The sequence below is a fragment of the Moschus berezovskii genome, chromosome 3 (genome assembly GCF_049115385.1).
Source record: "Moschus berezovskii isolate FMDL1 chromosome 3, NW_MosBer_1.0, whole genome shotgun sequence".
NCBI classification, from domain to species: domain Eukaryota; kingdom Metazoa; phylum Chordata; class Mammalia; order Artiodactyla; family Moschidae; genus Moschus; species Moschus berezovskii.
This window is the reverse complement of record NC_142462.1, coordinates 58,090,646-58,111,088: the sequence shown is the minus strand read 5'-3', so window position 1 is coordinate 58,111,088 and position 20,443 is coordinate 58,090,646. Positions and strand designations below refer to the sequence as shown.

The following is a 20,443-nucleotide window of genomic DNA, read 5'->3' as shown; positions in this document are numbered from 1 at the left end:
GTGATTCTATGACTGATTTATTTCCAGACATAATATTTTCCATGGCAATGCTGCATCTCCAGCTCTTCCCTCTAAACTTCGTGTGAGCCGCGAGCTAAGCTGTACTTTGATGTCTACCTTTCAGATGGTTGGTGCCATAACAGGAACACATGCATGCAGGTAGGAAATGCTGCTACAACTGTAGATTGCCCTCTCCCCTCCCCCAAGTACAGTCCCAATTAGCCCTCACCTCACACTCCTCCAAGCCAGGTACCTGAGCCCCAAAACTTCTCTGCCCCTTCCAAGTTTGGGTTCTGGGACTACATAACTGCTGAAATAGCCCATGACAGGTTTTAGGTCTGAACTTTGTATTCCAGAAATCTCTGAGAATTGACTAGAAAAAACAGATGCTATAAAGAAAAAGTGATGATTGAACCAAATGAAGCAATGTCGGAGTACGAAGGTGTGTCCGGTTGTGCAGCTGATTTATATAACATGCCTTTTAAGCAATTAGAACTAGATGTTGCAATTATTTGTTACCTGATTGAATTTGAAAGGCAAGAAATACACGGAGTAGCACTTGAGCTTTTGCTTCGGTTAAAAAAAAAACACCAGAAACGGTTGTTCCTTAGATAAAAGAGCATTTAAAATGAAAAATGAATTTTTGATAAAAATGTAGAGATATAGATGGACTTCTTGATGGCTCAGTGGTAAAGATTCCACCTGCAATACAGGAACCACAGAAGATGTGGATTTGGTCCTGGGGTCAGGAAGATCCCCTGGAGGAGGGCATGGCAACCCACTCCAGTATTCTTGCCTGGAGAATCCCAAGGACAGAGGAGCCTGACAGTCTAGTCCATGGGGTCACAAAGAGTCTGACATGGCTTAATCAACTTAGCACTTACAAAAGTATACATAATATTTACTTCTGGGTCCATCCATGGTATCCCAAATGGTAGGATTTCCTTTTTTTAAAATGATGAATAACATTCCATTGTGTGCATATTCCACATTCTCTTTATCCATTCATCTGTTGTTGGAAGTGTGGGTTATTTCCAGATCTTGACTGTTGTAAATTATTCTGCAATAAACATGGTAAATGGGCTTCCCCCATGGGTCAGAGAGTAAAGAATGCACCTGCAGTGCAGGAGACACAGGTTCGATTCCTGGGTCAGGAATATCCCCTGGAGGAGGGCATGGCAACCCACTCCAGTATTCTTGCCTGGAGAACCGCATCGAGAGAGGAGCCTGGCAGGCTGCTGTCCATGAGGTTGCAAAAAGTCAGGCACTACTGAAGCAGCTGAGAATGCATGCAAACATAGTAATGAAGATATATGTTTACGATCCTGATTTCACTTCTTTTGAATGTATATCCAGGAGTAGAATTACTGAATCAGATGGTAAAAGTTATAGAAAATATAAACAGACTAATAACTAATTAGGAAATTGAATTAGTAGTCAAAAATCTTCAAACAAGAAAAGCCAGGACTAGATGGCTTCACTGGCGAATTCTACCAAACATTTAAGGAAGAATCAGCACCAGTCTTTCTCAGACTTCTCCAAAAATTCAAAGAGGAGGCAGCATTTCCAAATCCATTTTATGAGGCCTCTATTGCCTTGATAACAAAACCATAAAAACGCATTTCAAGAAAAGAAAATTGCAGCTCCATATCCCTGGTGAATATATACCCAAAAATTTATAACAAAAATTCTAGCAAACAGAATTCAAGAGTACATGTACTTCTCAGATGACTCAGTAGTAAAGATCCGCCTGCTAATGTAGGAGCCTGAGGAGATGCAGGTTTGGTCCCTGTGTCAGGAAGATCCCTTGGAGGAGGAAATGGCAGCCCACTCCAGTATCCTTGCCATGATAATCCCTTGGACTCAGGAGCTACAGTCCACAGGGTCGCAAGAGTGAGACATGACTGAGTGATTGAGAACACACATCTATGCCATGATCAAATGGACTTTATTTGTGGAATGTCAGGATGGTTCAACATAATCAACTAAATCAGTGTGATTCACCACATTAGCAAATGAAGGATGAAAATCACATGATCATCTCAACAGATGCAGAGAAAACATTTGACAATATTAAACCTGCCTTCCTGATAAAAATTCTTAGCAAATTAAGTATAGACAGAAGGCACCTCAACACAATAAAGATCAGATATGAGAAGCCTACAGTTAACACAGTCAATGGTGAAAAATTGAAAGCTTTCCTTCTAAGATCAGGAACAAAGCAAGGGTACACACTCTTACCATTTATGTGCAACTTATAGGCAGTCCTAGACAGAGCAACTAGTCAAGAAAAAGAAATAAAAGCCATCTAGGGAATTCCCTGGCAGTCCAGTAGTTAGTCCAGGCCTTCACTGCTGAGGGCCTAGGTTCAGTCCCTGTCTGGGGAACTAAGATCCCACAAGTTATGTAGCATGGCCAAAAAAAGAAAAGTATTAAATAATCTTTAAAAAAATTTTAGGCATCCATATTGAAAAGGAAATAAAATTGTCCCTATTTGTAGATGACATGATCTCGTATATAGACAGCTCTAAAGATTATACACATGCACAATCTTATCCAGTCCGTCCAGTCACTCAGTCATGTCTGGCTCTTTGTAACCCCATGGACTGCAGCAGCCCAAGCTTCACTGTCCATCACCAACTCCTGGAACCTCCTCAAACTTATGTACATCACATCTGTGATGCCATCCAAGCATTTCATCCTCTGTCATCCCCTTCTCCCACCTTCAATCTTTCCCAGCATCAGGGTCTTTTCCAATGAGTCAGTTCTTCTCATCAGGTGGCCAAAGTATTGGAGTTTCAGCTTCAGCATCACTCCTTCCAAGGAATATAATAGGACTGATTTTCTTTAGGACTGACTGGTTGGATCTCCTTGCAGTCCAAGGGACTCTCAAGAGTCTTCTCCAGCACCACAGTTCAAAAGCATCAATTCTTCAGCACTCAGCTTTCTTTATAGTCCAACTCTCACATCCATACATGACTACTGGAAAAGCCATAGCTTTGACTAGATGGACCTTTGTTAACAAAGTAATGTCTCTGCTTTTTAATATTCTGTCTAGGTTGGTCATAGCTTTTCTTCCAGGGAGCAAGCATCTTTTAATTTCATGGCTGAAGTCACCATCTGCAGTCACCATCTGATTTTGGAGCCCCCAAAAATAAAGTCAGCCACTGTTTCCACTGTTTCCCCATCTATTTGTCATGAAGTGATGGGACTGGATGCCATGATCTTAGTTTTCTGAATGTTGACATTAAAGCCAACTTTTTCACCCTCCTCTTTCACTTTATCAAGAGACTCTTTAGTTCTTCTCTTTCTGCCATAAGGGTGGTGTCATCTGCGTATCTGAGGTTATTGATATTTCTTCCGGCAATCTTACTTCCAGATTGTACTTCATCCAGCCCAGCATTTCACATGATGTACTCTGCATATTAGTTAAATAAGCAGGGTGACAATATATAGCCTTGACATACTCCTTTCCCGATTTGGAACCAGTCTGTTGTTCCGTGTCCACTTCTAACTATGCCAGCAAATCTGGAAAACTCAGCAGTGGCCATTGGACTGGAAAAGATCAGTTTTTGTTCCAATCCCAAAGAAAGGCAATGCCAAAGAATGCTCAAACTACCACAAAATTGCACTCATCTCACACGCTAGCAAAGTAATGCTCAAAATTCTCCAAGCCAGGCTTCAATAGTACATGAACAGTAAACTTCCAGATGTTCAAGCTGGATTTAGAAAATACAGAGGAACCACAAATTGCTAACATCTGCCAGATCATTGAAAAAGCGAGAGAGTTCCAGAAAAACATCTACTTTTGCTTTACTGACTATGCCAAAGCCTTTGAGTGTGTGGTTCACAACAAACTCTGAAAAACTCTTAAAGAAATGGCAATACCAGATCACCTTACCTGCCTCCTGAGAAATCTGTGTGCAGGCCAAGAAGCAACAGTTAGAACTGGACATGGAGCAATCCTACTAGAACTAATAAACAAATTCGGGAAAGTTTTAGGATACAAAATCAGTATACAAAATTCAGTTGCATTTTCATACACTAATAATGACCCACCAAAGAAAAGAAATGGTAAGACAATCTCATTTTCAATAGCATCAAAATCAATAGAATGTTTAAGGATAAGTTTAACAATGGACGTGAAACTGCAATACACTGATGAAAGATATTAAAACACAAATAAATGGAAAGACATCTTGTGTTCATGGATTGGAAGGCTTACTATTATTAACATGTTCAGACTACCAAAAGGAATATATATGTTCAATGCCATTTCCATTAAAATTCCACTGGCATTTTAAAAACAAATATGACATATTCTAAAATTCATATAGAATACTAAAAGACCCAGAATACCCAAAGTGACCTTGAGAAAGAAGAACACACCTGAGAACATCACACTTCCTGATTTCAAATATATCACAAAGCTGCCATAGTTAAGGCAGTGAGATAATGGGATAAAGATAGACATACATACCAATAGGACAGAATAGAGAGCCCATAAATAAATACCCATACATATAGGCAACTGATCTTCAACAGGGTGCCAAGAATACACAGCGGGGAAAGGATCATTTCTTCAGCAAATGGTGTTTGGAACATTGAGTATTCACATGTAGAGGAATGAAAATAAACCCCTATCTTAGAACATACACAAAAATCAGTTCAAAATGGGTTAAAGATTTAAACCTAAGACCTGAAACTGTAAAACCCAAACCTCTAGAAGAAAATGGGAAAAGCTTCGTGAGAGTAGTCTTGGCAATGATTTCATGGATGTGACACCAAAAATACAGGCAGCAAAAGCAAAAAATAGAGAAGTGGGACTATATCAAACCATAAGGTTCTGCACAGTAAATGAAGAAAATCAACAGAGTGAACAGGAAATCTAAAAATAGAAGAAAGCATTAGCAAACTGTAAATTTAACAAGACATAACTTCCTAAAAAATATAAGGAACTCCTACAACTCTTTAGCAAAAAAACAAAAAAGGAAACTAAAAAAATGGGTGAAGGATTAGGCATTCTCCAAAGAAGACATACTAATGACCAACAGATGTATGAAAAAGTGCTTTATGTCACTGATCATCAGAGAAATGCAAATCAAACCACCATGAGATATCACTTCACATCAGTTAAGAAGGATATTAACAAATTAACAGGTGTTAGCAAGGATATGGAAAAATTGGAACCCTTGTATACTATTGGTCAGAGTGTAAAATGGTGCAGCGATTATGGAAAACAGCATGGTGGATTTTTGGTAATGTTATACATTCTGATGCATCTGTAGGGTATCACATTATGATTTAATATTCATTTTGTGAATGACAAAATTTTAGCATCTTTTCATATGTTTGTATATCATTTGGATATTATCTTGTGAAATGCCTGTTCAAGTGTTTTGCCCATTTTTAAATTAAATTATCTGTGTTTTTCTTACTGATTTTTAGTTAGTTTGCTATATTCTATATATGATTCTTTGTCAGGTAATTTTTTATAGATATTTTACTTATTCTTTGACTTTTTCATTATAAAATGAATCTTTGGAAGTTTCCCTTCCTCAGCTGTTTTCTGGAAGAGTTTGAGTAGAATAGGTGTTAGCTCTTCTCTAAATTTTTGGTAGAATTCAGCTGTGAAGCCGTCTGGACCTGGGCTTTTGTTTGCTGGGAGATTTTTGATTACATTCTATGAGGCCACCATCACCCTAATCCCTAAACCTGGTAAAGACCCCACAAAAAAAGAAAACTACAGGCCAATATCACTGATGAACATAGATGCAAAAATCCTTAACAAAATTCTAGCAATCAGAATCCAACAACACATTAAGAAGATCATACATCATGACCAAGTGGGCTTTATCCCAGGAATGCAAGGATTCTTCAATATACACAAATCAATCAACGTAATACACCACATTAACAAACTGAAAAATAAAAATCATATGATTATCTCAATAGATGCAGAGAAAGCCTTCGACAAAATTCAACATCCATTTTTGATAAAAACTCTCCAGAAAGTGGGAATTGAAGGGACATACCTCAACATAATAAAAGCTATATATGACAAACCCACAGCAAACATTATCCTCAATGGTGAAAAACTGAAAGCATTTCCCCTAAAGTCAGGAACTAGACAAGGGTGCCCACTCTCACCACTACTATTCAACATAGTTCTGGAAGTTTTGGCCACAGCAATCAGAGCAGAAAAAGACATAAAAGGAATACAAATTGGAAAAGAAGAAGTAAAGCTTTCACTGTTCGCTGATGACATGATCCTCTACACAGAAAACCCTAAAAACTCTACCAGAAAACTATTAGAGCTAATCAATGATTACAGCAAAGTTGCAGGATATAAAATCAACACACAGAAATCCCTTGCATTCCTATACACTAATAATGAGAAAATAGAAAGAGAAATTAAGGAAACTATTCCATTCACTGTTGCAATGAAAACAATTAAATACTTAGGAATATATCTACCTAAGGAAACAAAAGACTTGTACATAGAAAACTATAAAACACTAGTGAAAGTAATCAAAGAGGACACGAATAGATGGAGAAATATACCGTGTTCGTGGATTGGAAGAATAAATATTGTAAAAATGAGTATACTACCCAAAGTAATTTATACATTCAATGCAATCCCTATCAAGCTACCAACAATATTTTTCACAGAACTAGAACAAATAATCTCACAATTTGTATGGAAATACAAAAAACCTCGAATAGCCAAAGCAATCTTGAGGAAGAAGAATGGAACTGGGGGAATTAACCTGCCGGACTTCAGGCTCTATTACAAAGCCACAATCATCAAGACAGTATGGTACTGGCATAAAGACAGAAATATAGATCAATGGAACAAAATAGAAAGCCCAGAGATAAACCCACGCTCCTATGGACACCTTATCTTCGACAAAGGAGGCAAGAATATAAAATGGAGAAAAGACAGTCTCTTTAACAAGTGGTGCTGGGAAAACTGGTCAGCCACTTGTAAAAGAATGAAACTAGAACACTTCCTAACACCATACACCAAAATAAACTCAAAATGGATTAAAGATCTAAATGTAAGACCAGAAACTATAAAACTCCTAGAGGAGAACGTAGGCAAAACACTCTCCGACATAAATCACAGCAGGATCCTCCAAGACCCACCTCCCAGAATATTGGAAATAAAAGCAAAAATAAACAAATGGGACCTAATTAAAATCAAAAGCTTCTGCACAGCAAAGGAAACTCTAAGCAAGGTGAGAAGACAACCTTCAGAATGGGAGACAATAATAGCAAATGAAGCAACTGATAAAGGATTAATCTCCAAATTATACAAGCAGCTCCTGCAGCTTAATTCCAGAAAACTAAGTGACTCAATCAAAAAATGGGCCAAAGAACTAAACAGACATTTCTCCAAAGAAGACATAAAGATGGCTAACAAACACATGAAAAAATGCTCAACATCTCTCATCATCAGAGAAATGCAAATCAAAACCACAATGAGATACCATTTCACACCAGTCAGAATGGCTGCTATCCAAAAGTCTACATGCAATAAGTGCTGGAGAGGGTGTGGAGAGAAGGGAACCCTCTTACACTGTTGGTGGGAATGCAAACTAGTACAGCCACTATGGAGAACAGTGTGGAGATTCCTCAGAAAACTGGAAATAGAACTGCCATATGATCCAGCGATCGCACTCCTGGGCATACACACCGAGGAAACCAGAATTGAAAGAGACACATGTACTCCAATGTTCATTGCAGCACTGTTTATAATAGCCAGGACATGGAAGCAACCTAGATGTCCATCTGCAGATGAATGGATAAGAAAGCTTTGGTACATATACACAATGGAGTATTTCTCAGCCATCAAAAAGAATGCATTTGAATCAGTTTTAATGAGGTGGATGAAATTGGAGCCAATTATACAGAGTGAAGTAAGCCAGAAAGAAGAACATCAATACCGTATATTAACGCATATATATGGAATTTAGAAAAATGGTAATCTGAACCCTGTATAAGAGACTGCAAAAGAGACATAGACATTTAGAACAGTCTTTGGGACTCTGTGGGAGAGGGTGAAGGTGGAATGATTGGAGAGAATGGAATTGTAGCATGTATATTATCATAAGTGACCAGTCCAGGTTCGACGCATAAATTTTCCTCTGTTCATTTCTTTGCATTTGTGCTTTTTTAATAAAATTCTTTTTTAGAAATAAAAAAAATAAAAAATAAAATAAATAAATAAATAAATAAATAAAATGAATCTTTGACTTATTAGAATCTTCTGCAAATTATTAAGCTTCTGGACAATGCAAGGGACGTTAAACACTTTTATTTCATTTACTCAATTTCTTATTTTTGTACAGTTGTTGCTTAGTTTAATTGTATTTAATCATTTTAAAGCCCAACAAAATATTATTTATTTTAAATTGACAATATTAGTTTAGATCTATAGTATCTAATTTTGCTTTCATTGCATGTGTGTGCTAAGTCACTTCAATTGTGTCTGACTCTTTGTGACCCTATGGACTGTTGCCCTCTTGGCTTTTCTGTCCATTGGATTCTTCAGGCAAGAATACTGGAGTGGATTGCCATGACCTCCTCCAGAGGATCTTCCCAACCCAGGGACTGAACACACATCTCTTAGGTCCCCTGAATTGGCAGGCAGGTTCTTTACCATTAGCACCACCTGGGAAGCCCTTGCTTTTTATTACTTTTTGCTTTTCTGAGATTAAATTTAAAATCATTTCTTTCTTTGTTTTAGAGCATATCTCCTGGTGACAAAATTTTACTACCAGGCTAAGATGAGATTCTTAAGCTAGCTTTCCTAACTGCTTTCCATACTCTCAAATACAACTGTTTCCTTTTCATACTTCATCCAACATTGAAGTTATTCATGGTGAGAAGTTGGTCTAATACCATATACTCAATTATAGCTCAAAAAGAATTGAGCATGTTGATTGGTGTCATTAATATTTTAGTGTCCCTTAGCCTAGTATAGTGCTGTCCACCACAAGAAAAATGTTTTGGAATGTCAGTGGTGAAAACAGCAGAATAGGCACCTTCAGTGGTCTATTCCCCTACAGAAAAATTGAAAAATTAAGCAGAAACAGTCAGAATAAAATTTGCTGGGAGTCAGGAAAGCAGATAAAGTTTCAAACAACCAAGTACGTGCTGAATCAAGAAAAGGCAACTTTATAATGGTAGAAGTATTTGGGGTGTTTTTACTTGCCCTTGACCAGCCCCCTCCCAAGATACTGCAGCCATCTTAAAAATATGAGAATATTTGCTTAAAAAGATAAATTGTAATTTAGAATTTTAAGGATGTAAGTGATATAAAGCAGTAAGAAAGTAAGTGGAAGGTGGAGGACAAGAATTATAGGAAAATAAATGGTGGTAATAATGTTTTAGTAACCTCAAGGGTAGCCATGATTGAATGGTGAATACATGAAATTATAGGCCCCTGAATTATCTTAATTGATAAATCATTTTAGATTCTGAGAGGACCTGTGATTGGTCATATGATGAAAGAAGAGGTTAACACATTTTTCCTAACATTTTTCTTACATTAACATTCCCTTTATTACTAGTTTGCAACTAAAATAATCTTAGAAGTTTGTCTAAAAGGGACAGTCCTTTTAGTAATTTAATAATTAGATATATTGTTACCAAATCAAGCTTGAATCTCTTTGCCCAAAGCACAGCAAAAGCTGATGCTTTGACACTAGGTTGTGGTGAAGGAAAATGCAATATTTATTGCAAGGAAAATGTGCAGCTTGTGCTAAAAAACTGGAACTCCCCAGTGGCTTTCAAAGAAGGGTTTTTAAAGATAGCGTGAGGGAAAGGGTTGTAGTGTGTGATCAACTTGAAGACAATTCTCTCATTGGTTGATGATAAGATAACAAAATACAGTTCGGGGAACTGAAATCATCTACCTCTGATTCCAACTGGTCTAGTTTTGACAGGTTGCTGGTCAGCACACAGTTAACTTCTGGCTGGTGTGGATTTTAGTATCTGTAAAACAAGTCAAGGATATGGATCAGGATATTATCTATCTATTATCAACCTGCCGCTGCTAAGTCACTTCAGTCATGCGCGACTCTGTGCGACCCCATAGACGGAAGCCCGCCAGGCTCCCCCGTCCCTGGGATTCTCCAGGCAAGAACACTGGAGTGGGTTGCCATTTCCTTCTCCAATGTGTGAAAGTGAAAAGTGAAAGTGCAGTCGCTCAGTCCTGTCTGACCCTTAGCGACCCCACGGACTGCAGCCTACCAGGCTCCTCCATCCATGGGATTTTCTAGACAGCATATTAAAAAGTAGAGACATTACTTTGCCAACAAAGGTCCGTCTAGTTAAAGCTATGGTTTTTCCAGTGGTCATGTATGGATGTGAGAGTTGGACTATGAAGAAAGCTGAGCACCGAAGAATTGATGCGTTTGAACTGTGGTGTTGGAGAAGACTCTTGGGAGTCCCTTGGACTGCAAGGAGATCCAACCAGTCCATCCTAAAGGAGATCAGTCCTGGGTGTCCATTGGAAGGAATGGTGTTGAAGCTGAAACTCCAATACTTTGGCCACTTGATGCAAAGAGCTGACTCATTTGAAAAGACCCTGATGCTGGGAAAGATTGAGGGTGGAGGAGAAGGGGCGACAGAGGATGAGATGGTTGGATGGCATCACCGACTCGATGGACATGGGTTTGGGTGGACTCCGGGAGTTGGTGATGAACAGGGAGGCCTGGTGTGCTGCAGTTCATGGGGTTGCAAAGAGTTGGACACGACTGAGCAACTGAACTGAACTGAACTGATTATCGATGGCCCTTCAGTTCAGTTCAGTTCAGTTCAGTCGCTCAGTCGTGTCTGACTCTTTGCGACCCCATGAATCACAGCACGCCAGGCCTCCCTGTCCATCACCAACTCCCAGACTTCCCTCAAACTCATGTCCATCGAGTCGGTGATGCCATCCAGCCATCTCATTCTCTGTTGTCCCCTTCTCCTCCTGCCCCCAATCCCTCCCAGCATCAGAGTCTTTTCCAGTGAGTCAACTCGTCGTATGAGGTGGCCAGAGTATTGGAGTTTCAGCTTTAGCATCAGTCCTTCCAATGAACACCCATGATTGATCTCCTTTAGAATGGACTGGTTGGATCTCCTTGCAGTCCAAGGGACTCTCAAGAGTCTTCTCCAGCACCACAGTTCAAAGGAGGAGCAAAATGTCTTTGACCTTGTTTAATGGGTAAACTGTAATTATTTTGTCTTGCTTGACTGTCTTTGTTTGTTTGTTTGTTTCAGCATTTTCTCACCTCTCTGATTAAATTTGCCCTTTAGAACTTGGTAAAGACCTAGGAAGCTAAAGCTTTTCTACGGACAGGAGGTGGGGGGACAGGTAGGGATCTGTCCTCAAGAAAGCTCAGCAAGATCCTGCTTGGTTTCAAAATCACTGATGTACATTGCAATTTAGTTCCCACTAAATATTACTGCTAAATATATAAATAAGTGAAAAACCTAGGATAGGTGATTTTGACTTAAAAAATGAAAAACACAAATCCTGGAGAAGAATGAAATAGTGAATACGTGTTAGGAAGAGCAGTATCCATACTATCTAAAAAGACATGAGTTCTGAAACAACTCATGTTGTTGGGATATTTGGGTCTGATCCAAGATAGACTTTAAATACTAATTTACTCTTGAACAGAATATAAATTCCTATAGAATTTATTAAAGATACAATTTCACTTGCAGCAGTTTAAGTATTAGAAGTCTAAAAGACTAAGTAAAACTTGACTTATGGGACCAGAGCTAGTGTTAGAACTTCGTAGAAGTTTGCCAACCCAAAACATCAGTGAATTTGGTCATTCTCATCCTGTTCTCTCCTAATTTGAGGGATTTGGTTGCATTTTGGTGAGTCTGTTTAGCTCACCATGGTCTCTCACGTAATACAGGACCACAATCCCAATGAACATCCTCTTCTGCTCCAGAGTGAGTCAAGACAGCCAGGAAGGAGGTTTTCTTCTGCCACTGTGACTCACAGAGCATGAGACTAAGTCGGTGCTCTGGAGTAGGGAACCACTGCACCCTCCCTTGCATGTGGACCTGATGTTAGCCAAGGCTGGTCAAACCACCAAATCCACATATCAAATTAGGCCTCCATATTGCTAAGTTGCTAAGAAGTCATACAGAGGTCATTGGTCTATTCTTCCCAGCTATGTTTGTAAAGTTTCAAACAATGCTTATGTTGGCAGGAGACAGTTCCTATAAGATTCTAGTGGTAACATGTGAGGAAGTTCCAAAATAATGGCAGAATATCCAGGAAAACAATGTTTGTCATTATCATTAGTTATTTTCAAAGAAAGTTTTCCACATCTCTTTTTTGACTTTTTGGGGTTTTGTTAGACTTTTTGTAAGCCTCTGTAGTCTGATGTTCTTTCTATGTTAAAAAAGGAATTCAAATAAAAGCACTGTTAGTAATCCTTAACTTTTGGAAGCACTATGTGCTTGATTTAAGATTTCTCCATAAAACTATCCTATCCATAAAAGGTTTTTTTTTTTTTTAAGTAAAAGAATACAGGCAGCACTATAATGCTGTGTTTGGTCTTGGTGAACTCATTCACTATTACCAGAAACTGATAGAGTTAGTGAGTTATTTTTTCTGTATAGAAAATTAGTTTGTTTAAAATTTATAATAGTAATTTTGACCCTGCTAGAGTTGGAGCTAAAGGGGGGGAATGGGGAAGAAGGAGAGATGGAATGGGAGACAGGTAGGAAAGGGTAGAGAATGGAGAAGAAAGAGATGGGATGGGAGGCAGGGAGGAAACGTAACTTACATTACATTACATTAATTGTAATTTTGTAAGATGGTGCTGTGATCTCTGGGCCTGGAAGTTTTGTATGATTTTAACTGTTTTTTAAAAACATGTAAGACAAAATTTACTGTCTTAACCATTTTTAATTATAGTCATAACTATGTTCACATTGCTATGAATGATAATTATATTCAATAGTGTTAACTATATTCACACTGTTGTACAGCTCTCTAGAGCTTTTTTATCTTGCAGAACTGTAACTCTGTACCCATGGAACAACAGCTCCGTATCTCCCCCTCACTCCAAATCATGGCATCTACTATTCTATTTTGTTTCTATGAATTTTACTACTTTAGATACCTCAAATAAGTGGAATTATATACTATTTGTCTTTTTGTGAATAACTTATTTCCAGTTTCACTTAACATGATGTCCTTAAAGTTCTTCCATGTTATAACATATTACAGGATTTCCTTCTTTTTTAAGGATGAATAATATTCCATTGTGCATATTTACCACATTTTCTTATATCTAGTCATTTTTCCATGGACATGTAGGTTGCTTCCACCTCTCGGGTATTAGGCATAATACTAAAATAAATATGGTTATGCAAAATGTCTTCCATCCTGCTTTCAATTTTTTTGGTTGAATACCCAAAAGTGGGATTGCTGGATCATATAATTCTATTTTTATGGTTTTGAGAAACTTGTATATAGTTTTCCATAGTGATACATCATTTTGCATTCTCACCACAATGCACAAATATCAAGTTTCTCCACATCCTCACCAATACTTGCCATTTCTAAGCCTGTCTGTGTCTATTTGTGTGTATGATATCTCATTGCATTTTTCTAATGATTAGTAATGATAAACCATCTTTTCATATGCTTCGTGGCTGTTTGTATATTTTCTACTCAAGTCCTTTGCACATTTCAAAATTGGTTTTTTATTGTTACTGAGTTTAGTTCCCTATTTTGGAACTTTATCATATATATGATTTTTCAGGTATTTTCTCCTATTCTGTAGGTTGCTTTTTCACTTGTTGATTATCTTCTTTGATGTGCAGAGGTTTTTAAGTATGTCTCTTTTTCCGTTTTCTGTCTTTGTGTTTGATGTAATATCTAAGAAATCAATGCCAAATCCATTTTCATGAAGCTCTTTCCCTGTTTTTTTTACAGATTTAGATTTTATGTGTAGGCCTTTAACTGTTACCATTTTGTGTTATTTTTTGTATATGATGTAAGATAAAGATTCAGCTTCATTCTTTTGCATGTTAGTACCCAGTTTTGCCAGCTCCATTTGTTGAAGATACTGTCCTTTTCCCATTTTGTGAGCTTAATACCTTTGTCCAAGATCATGTAACCATATGTGTGAGTGTTTATTTCTGTTCTGTTCAGTTAGTCTATATATCTATCTTTTTGCAGTACCACACTGTTATAATGACTATATCTGTAATGATTTGAAATCAAGTTTGAGGCCTTCAACTTTGTCTTTTCTCAAGACTTATTTGGGGTCTCTTGAGATTCCTCCATATGAATTGTAGAATGACTTTTCAATTTCTGCAAAAATACCTTTGGGTTTTTCATAGTAAGTGTTAAGTGCTAGTCGCTTAGTCGTGCTTGTGATCCCATGGTCTGCAGCCCACCAGGCTTCTCTGTCCATGAGATTTTCCAGGCAAGGATACTGGAGTGGGTTGCCATTTCCTTCTCCAGGGGATCTTCCCAACCCAGAGATCAAACCCGTGTCTTCTGCACTGCAGGCAGATTCTTTACCAACTGAGCTAGAAGGGAAGCCCCCCATTTTTCATAGGGTTTGTAGTAAATGTATAGATTGGTTTGAATAGTATGGATATTTCAGCAATATAAAATCTTCCAGTCCATGAACATAGGATGTCTTTTCATTTATTTGCATTGTCTTTAATATCATATAGCAGTGTTTTATAGTTTTTAGTATAGAAGTCTTGTTCTTTCTTAAGTGAATTTATTCTTAAGTATTTTGTTCCTTTTAATGTTATTGTAAATAGAATTGTTTCCTTAATTTCCTTTTAAGGTTATTTATTGTTAATGTATAGAAGCACAACTGATTTCTACCTTTATTTTTGTATCCTGAAACTTGCTGAATTTGTTTATTAGTTCTGACAGTTTTGTGTGGGTTAAGGTGTATAATGTTTAGTTGTGTTTGTATAAGAATATGTCATTTGTGAACAGAGGTAATCTTTCTTTCTTTCCAAACTGGATGCCTCTTTTTCTTAGCTAATTGCCCTGGTTAAGACTTCCAGTATTATTTAAACAGAAGTGATGAGAGGGCCTCCTTGCCTTGTTCCCAATCGAAGAGGAAGAGATTTCAGTTTTTCTATATTGAGAATAATGTTCAGTTCAGTTCAGTTCAGTCGCTCAGTCGTGTCCGACTCTCCGCGACCCCATGAATCACAGCACGCCAGGCCTCCCTGTCCATCACCAACTCCCGGAGTTCACTCAAACTCATGTCCACAGAGTCGGTGATGCCATCCAGCCATCTCATTCTCCGTCGTCCCCTTCTCCTCCCGCCCCCAACCTTTCCCAGCATCAGAGTCTTTTCCAGTGAATCAACCCGTCGCATGAGGTGGCCAAAGTATTGCAGTTTCAGCTTTAGCATCAGTCCCTCCAATGAACATCCAGGATTGATCTCCTTTAGAATGGACTGGTTGGATCTCCTTGCAGTATAAGGGACTCTCAAGAGTCTTCTCCAGCTGCAGATTTTTCATATATAGTCTTAATTATGTTGAACTGTTTTTCTTCTATTCCTAGTTTGTTGCATGTTTTTATCGTGAAAAGTTATTGAATTCTGTTAATGCTTTTTCTGCATCAGTTGAGATAATAATTTAATTTTTGTTCTGTATTCTGTTAATGTGGTGTGTGAAATTGATTGCTTTCATGCATTCAACCATCCTTGTATTCCAGGAATAAAACTCATTTGGTCATGCTGGGATACTTTTAAGATGCTATTGAATTTAGTTTTTATTATTTTGATGAATATTTTTATATCAGTATTCACCAGAGGTATTTGTCTGTAATTTTCTTTTATTGCAGTATATTTTTTCTAGCTGTGGGATCATGGTAATACTGGCCTCATAAAATGTGATTGGAAATGTGCTTCTTCTTTAATATTTTGGAAAAATTTAAAGAGAATTGGTAACTTTCTTTTTAACATGTTAGTAGAATTATCCAGAGAAACAATCTGGTCCTAGGTTTTTCTTTGCTGTGAAGTTTTTGATTACTGATTCAGTTTCCGCACTGATTATAGATCTGTTTAGATTTTTAATTTCCTCATGATTCAGTCTTGTTAGGTTCTACGCTTCTAGAAATTTGTCTATTTCTTTTAGATTATGTAGTTTATTGTGTAAAATTGTTCATAATAGTCTCTTTTTTATTTTTATTTTTTACATAGCAGTCTCATATAATCCTTTTTGTTTCTGAAAAATCAGTTGTAATAGCTCCTCTTTCACTTCTGATTTTATTTATAAGGGCCCTCTCTTTTTTTCTGATTTTATTTATATGTGTTCTCTTTTTTTTTTCCTTAGTCTAACTAAGGATTTGTCAATTTTGTTGATTAAAAAAACAATTCTTAAGTTTTGTTGACTTTTTTTTCTATTCTTTTCTTCATTTATTTTTGCTTTATTATTTTCTTCCTTCTGCTAAATTTATAATTAGTTTGTTCTTCTTTTCTGTATCTTTGAGATGTACAGCTAGGTTATTAGTGTGAACTCTTCTTTGTTTTTTAATTTAAGTGTTTACTGCCATAAACTTCCTCTTAGTACTGCTTTCACTGCATCCCATAAGTTTTTGTATGTTGGGTTTTTTTCATATTTATTTTCCTCAAGATATTGTTTGTTTCTTTTTTGACTCATTTATTCTTTAAGAGTGTGTTGTTTAAATTCTACATATTTGTGAATATTCTAGTTTACCTGTTGCTATTGATTTCGTTTCATCCCACTGTGGCCAGAAAAGATACTTGGTATGATTTCAATCTTCTTAAATTTGTTAAAACTTAATTTTGTGGTCTGACATGTGGTCTATCTTGGAAAATGTTCTATGTACAGTTAAGAAGAATGTGTATTCTGCTGCTGTTGGGTGGAATGTTCTCTATGTCTGTTAGGTCTAATTAGTTTATAGTGTTGTTCAACTCTTCTGTTTGCTTACTGAATTTCTGTCTAGTTGTTCTGCTGCTGCTGCTGCTGCTAAGTCGCTTCAGTCGTGTCCGACTCTGTGCGACCGCATAGACGGCAGCCCACCAGGCTCCCCCGTCCCCGGGATTTTCCAAGCAAGAACACCGGAGTGGGTTGCCATTTCCTTCTCCAGTCTAGTTGTTCTACCCATTATTAAAACTGGACTATTGAAATCTCTTACTATTGATGGCTTGTTATATATTTCGGTCTTCAATTCTGTTATTCTGTCAATATTTGCTTCATATATTTGGGATTTCTGATGTTAGGTGCCTGTATATTTATAATTGTTATATCTCTGTGGTTAATTGACACTTTTATCATTATAAAATATCCTTCTTTGTCTCTTGTGACAGATTTTGACTTAAAGTCTGTTTTGTCTGTTAAAATTTGGCCACCTGCTGTATTTCAGTTAGTACTTGCATGGTGTGTCTTTTTTCATTCTTTCGCTTTCAGCATATGTATGCTCTTGATTTAGTCTCTTAGAGATAGCATATGGATGGATCTGTTTGGGTTTTTCTCTATTTAACAAATCTTTGGGAATTTTAATCTATTTGCATTTTAAAGTAATTATTGATAGGGGAGGACCTGCTATTGCCATTTATTAATAGTTTTCCACATGTCTTGCAGCTACTCTGGCTCTTTTTCTCTCTTGCTACCTTCCGTGTGTTTCATTGATTTTTTTTTTATAGTAATATACTTTGACCCTAATGGCAGAAAGTGAAGAAGAACTAAAGAGCCTCTTGATGAAAGTGAAAGAGGAGAGTGAAAAAGTTAGCTTAAAGCTCAACATTCAGAAAACTAAGATCATGGCATCCAGTCCCATCACTTCATGGCAAATAAATGGGAAAACAGTGGAAACAGTGGCTGACTTTATTTTTGGGGGCTCCAAAATTACTGCAGATGCTGATTGCAGCCATGAAGTTAAAAGATGCTTACTCCTTGGAAGGAAAGTTATGACCAACCTAGATAGCATATTAAAAAGCAGAGACATTACTTTGTCAACAAAGGTCTGTCTAATCAAGGCTATGGTTTTTCCAGTGGTCATGTATGGATGTGAGATTTGGACTGTGAAGAAAGCTGATCGCCGAAGAATTGATGCTTTTGAACTGTGGTGCTGGAGAAGACTCTCGAGAGTCCCTTGGATTGCAAGAAGGTCCACCCAGTCCATCCTAAAGGAGATCAGTCCTGGGTGTTCCTTGGAAGGACTGATGTTGAGGCTGAAACTCCAATACTTTGGCCACCTGATGCGAAGAGCTGACTCATTGGAAAAGACCCTCATGCTGGGAAAGATTGAGGGCAGGAGGAGAAGGGAACAGCAGAGGATGAGATGGCTTGGATGGCATCACTGACTCAGTGGACATGAGTTTGGGTAAACTCTGGGAGTGGTGATGGATAGGGAGGCCTGGCGTACTGTGGTTCATGGGGTCTCAAAGAGTCGGACACAACTGAGCGACTGAACTGATCTTTGACTCCTTTCTCATTTCCTCTTATACATCTTCTATATGTCTTATTTGTGCTTACCACTGAGATTGCATAAGATATTTTAAAGTTATAACAATCTGTTTTAGACTGGTAACAACTTAAATTGCATATTAAAATGCTGCTTGTTTACATTTACCTACCTCCCAGCTTTATTTTATTGATGTCACAAATTGCATGTTTTATATCGTGTATCTATTAACATAGATTTATAGTTATTTAAAATTCTTTTGCTACTTAAATTCTATTCCAGGACTAACAGTGATTCATATGCTAACATTATAAATGCTTGAGTATTTTATAATTGTTTGTATATTTACCTTTTCCAGAGAGTTTTATATTTTTGTATATTTTCTTGTTACTGTCTAGCATCTTTGCTGTCGAAATACAGTTAATGTTGTGTTAGTTTTAAGTGTACAGCAAAGTGATTAAGTTTTATTTATTTATTCTTTTACAGATTATTTTCCATTATAGATTATTATAAGATATTGAGTATAGTTCCCGTGCTATACAGTAGGTACTTGTTTACCTATTTCATACAAAGTAGTATATATATGCTAATCTCAAACTTCTAACATGTCTCTCCTTCTGCCCCCATTATCCCCTTTGGTAACTGTGAATTTGTTTTCTATCTTTGTGAGTCTATTTCTGTTTTGTAAAGAAGTTCATTTGTATCATTTTTTTTTAGATTCCACATATAAGTGATAGCATAGGATATTTTCTTTTTCTATCTGACTTATTTAACTCAATATGATAATCTCTTGTTTCCTGAATTTATTTTTCTGTTTTTTTTTATTAATGTATAGAAATGCAACAGGTTTCTATATAGTAATTTTGTATCTAGCAACTTTACCAAGTTCATTGATAAGCTCTAGTAGTTTTCTGGTAGCATCTTTAGGATTTTCTATATAGCATCATGTCATCTGTAAACAGTGACAGTTTTACCTCTTTTTTTTATGAATTTTTTTTTCTCTAATTGCTGTGGCTAAGATTCTAAAGCTGTGTTGAATAAAAATGGTGAGAGGTGTGCTTATCTTGTTCCTGATCTTAGACGTAATGCTTTCCCTTTGAGTATGATCTTGGCTTGGTTTGTTAGCTAGATTTGTCATATATGGCTTTTATAATGTTCCCCCATTCTCACTTTCTGAAGAGTTTTAATCATGAATGGATGTTAAATTTTATGTAAAACGTTTTCTTCATCTATTGAGATAATCATGTGGTTTTTATTCTATAATTTGTTAATGTGGTATATCACAGTGATTGATTTACTGATATTGAAAAATCCTTGCATCCCTGGAATAAATCCCACTTGATCATGATGTATGATCATTTTGCTGTGTTGTTAGAGTCAGTTTGCTAATGTTTTGTTAAGGAGTTTTGCATCTATGTTCATCAGTTCTGTTGGCCTGTAGTTTTTTCTTTGTGATATTTTTGTCTGGTTTTGGTATCTCAGTGATGGTGGCCTTGTAGAATGAGTTCAGAAGTGTTCCTTCACCTGAGAAGCCATCTGGTCCTGGACTTTTGCTTATTGGGAGTTTTTAAATTGCTCATTCAATTTCAGTACTACTAATTGGTCTGTTCATATTTTGTCTTCCTGGTACAGTCTTGAGAGATTGTACCTTTCTTATAATTTGACCATTCCTTCTACGTTGTCCATTTTATTGGCCTGTATTTGCTTGTGGTAGTCTCTTATGACCCTTTGTATTTCTGTGAGGTTGGTTGTAACTTCTTTTCATTTCTGATTTTGTTGATTTGGGCCCTTTCTCTTTTTTTTCCTTAAGGAATCTGGTTAAAGGTTTATCAATTTTGTTTATCTTTCCAAAGAACCAGCTTTTAATTTCATAAACTTTTCTATTGCTTTTAGTCTCTATTTCATTTATTTCGGCTCTGAACTTTATGATTTCATTCCTTTTACTAACTGTGCTTTGTTTGTCCCCTCTCTGGTTGCTTTAGGTTGTTTATTTGAGATTTTTCT

General features: G+C 36.9%; 1 long non-coding RNA gene across 1 annotated transcript in view; it reads left to right on the top strand.

Annotated features, from left to right (window-relative positions):
• Positions 1-20,443, top strand: part of LOC129552414 (uncharacterized) — a 56,512-nt gene that overhangs the window by 7,178 nt on the left and 28,891 nt on the right. Inside the window, exon 2 of the long non-coding RNA XR_008685234.1 lies at positions 28-159. This is a non-coding gene — a long non-coding RNA (uncharacterized LOC129552414). The remainder of the gene's footprint in view (positions 1-27; positions 160-20,443) is intronic.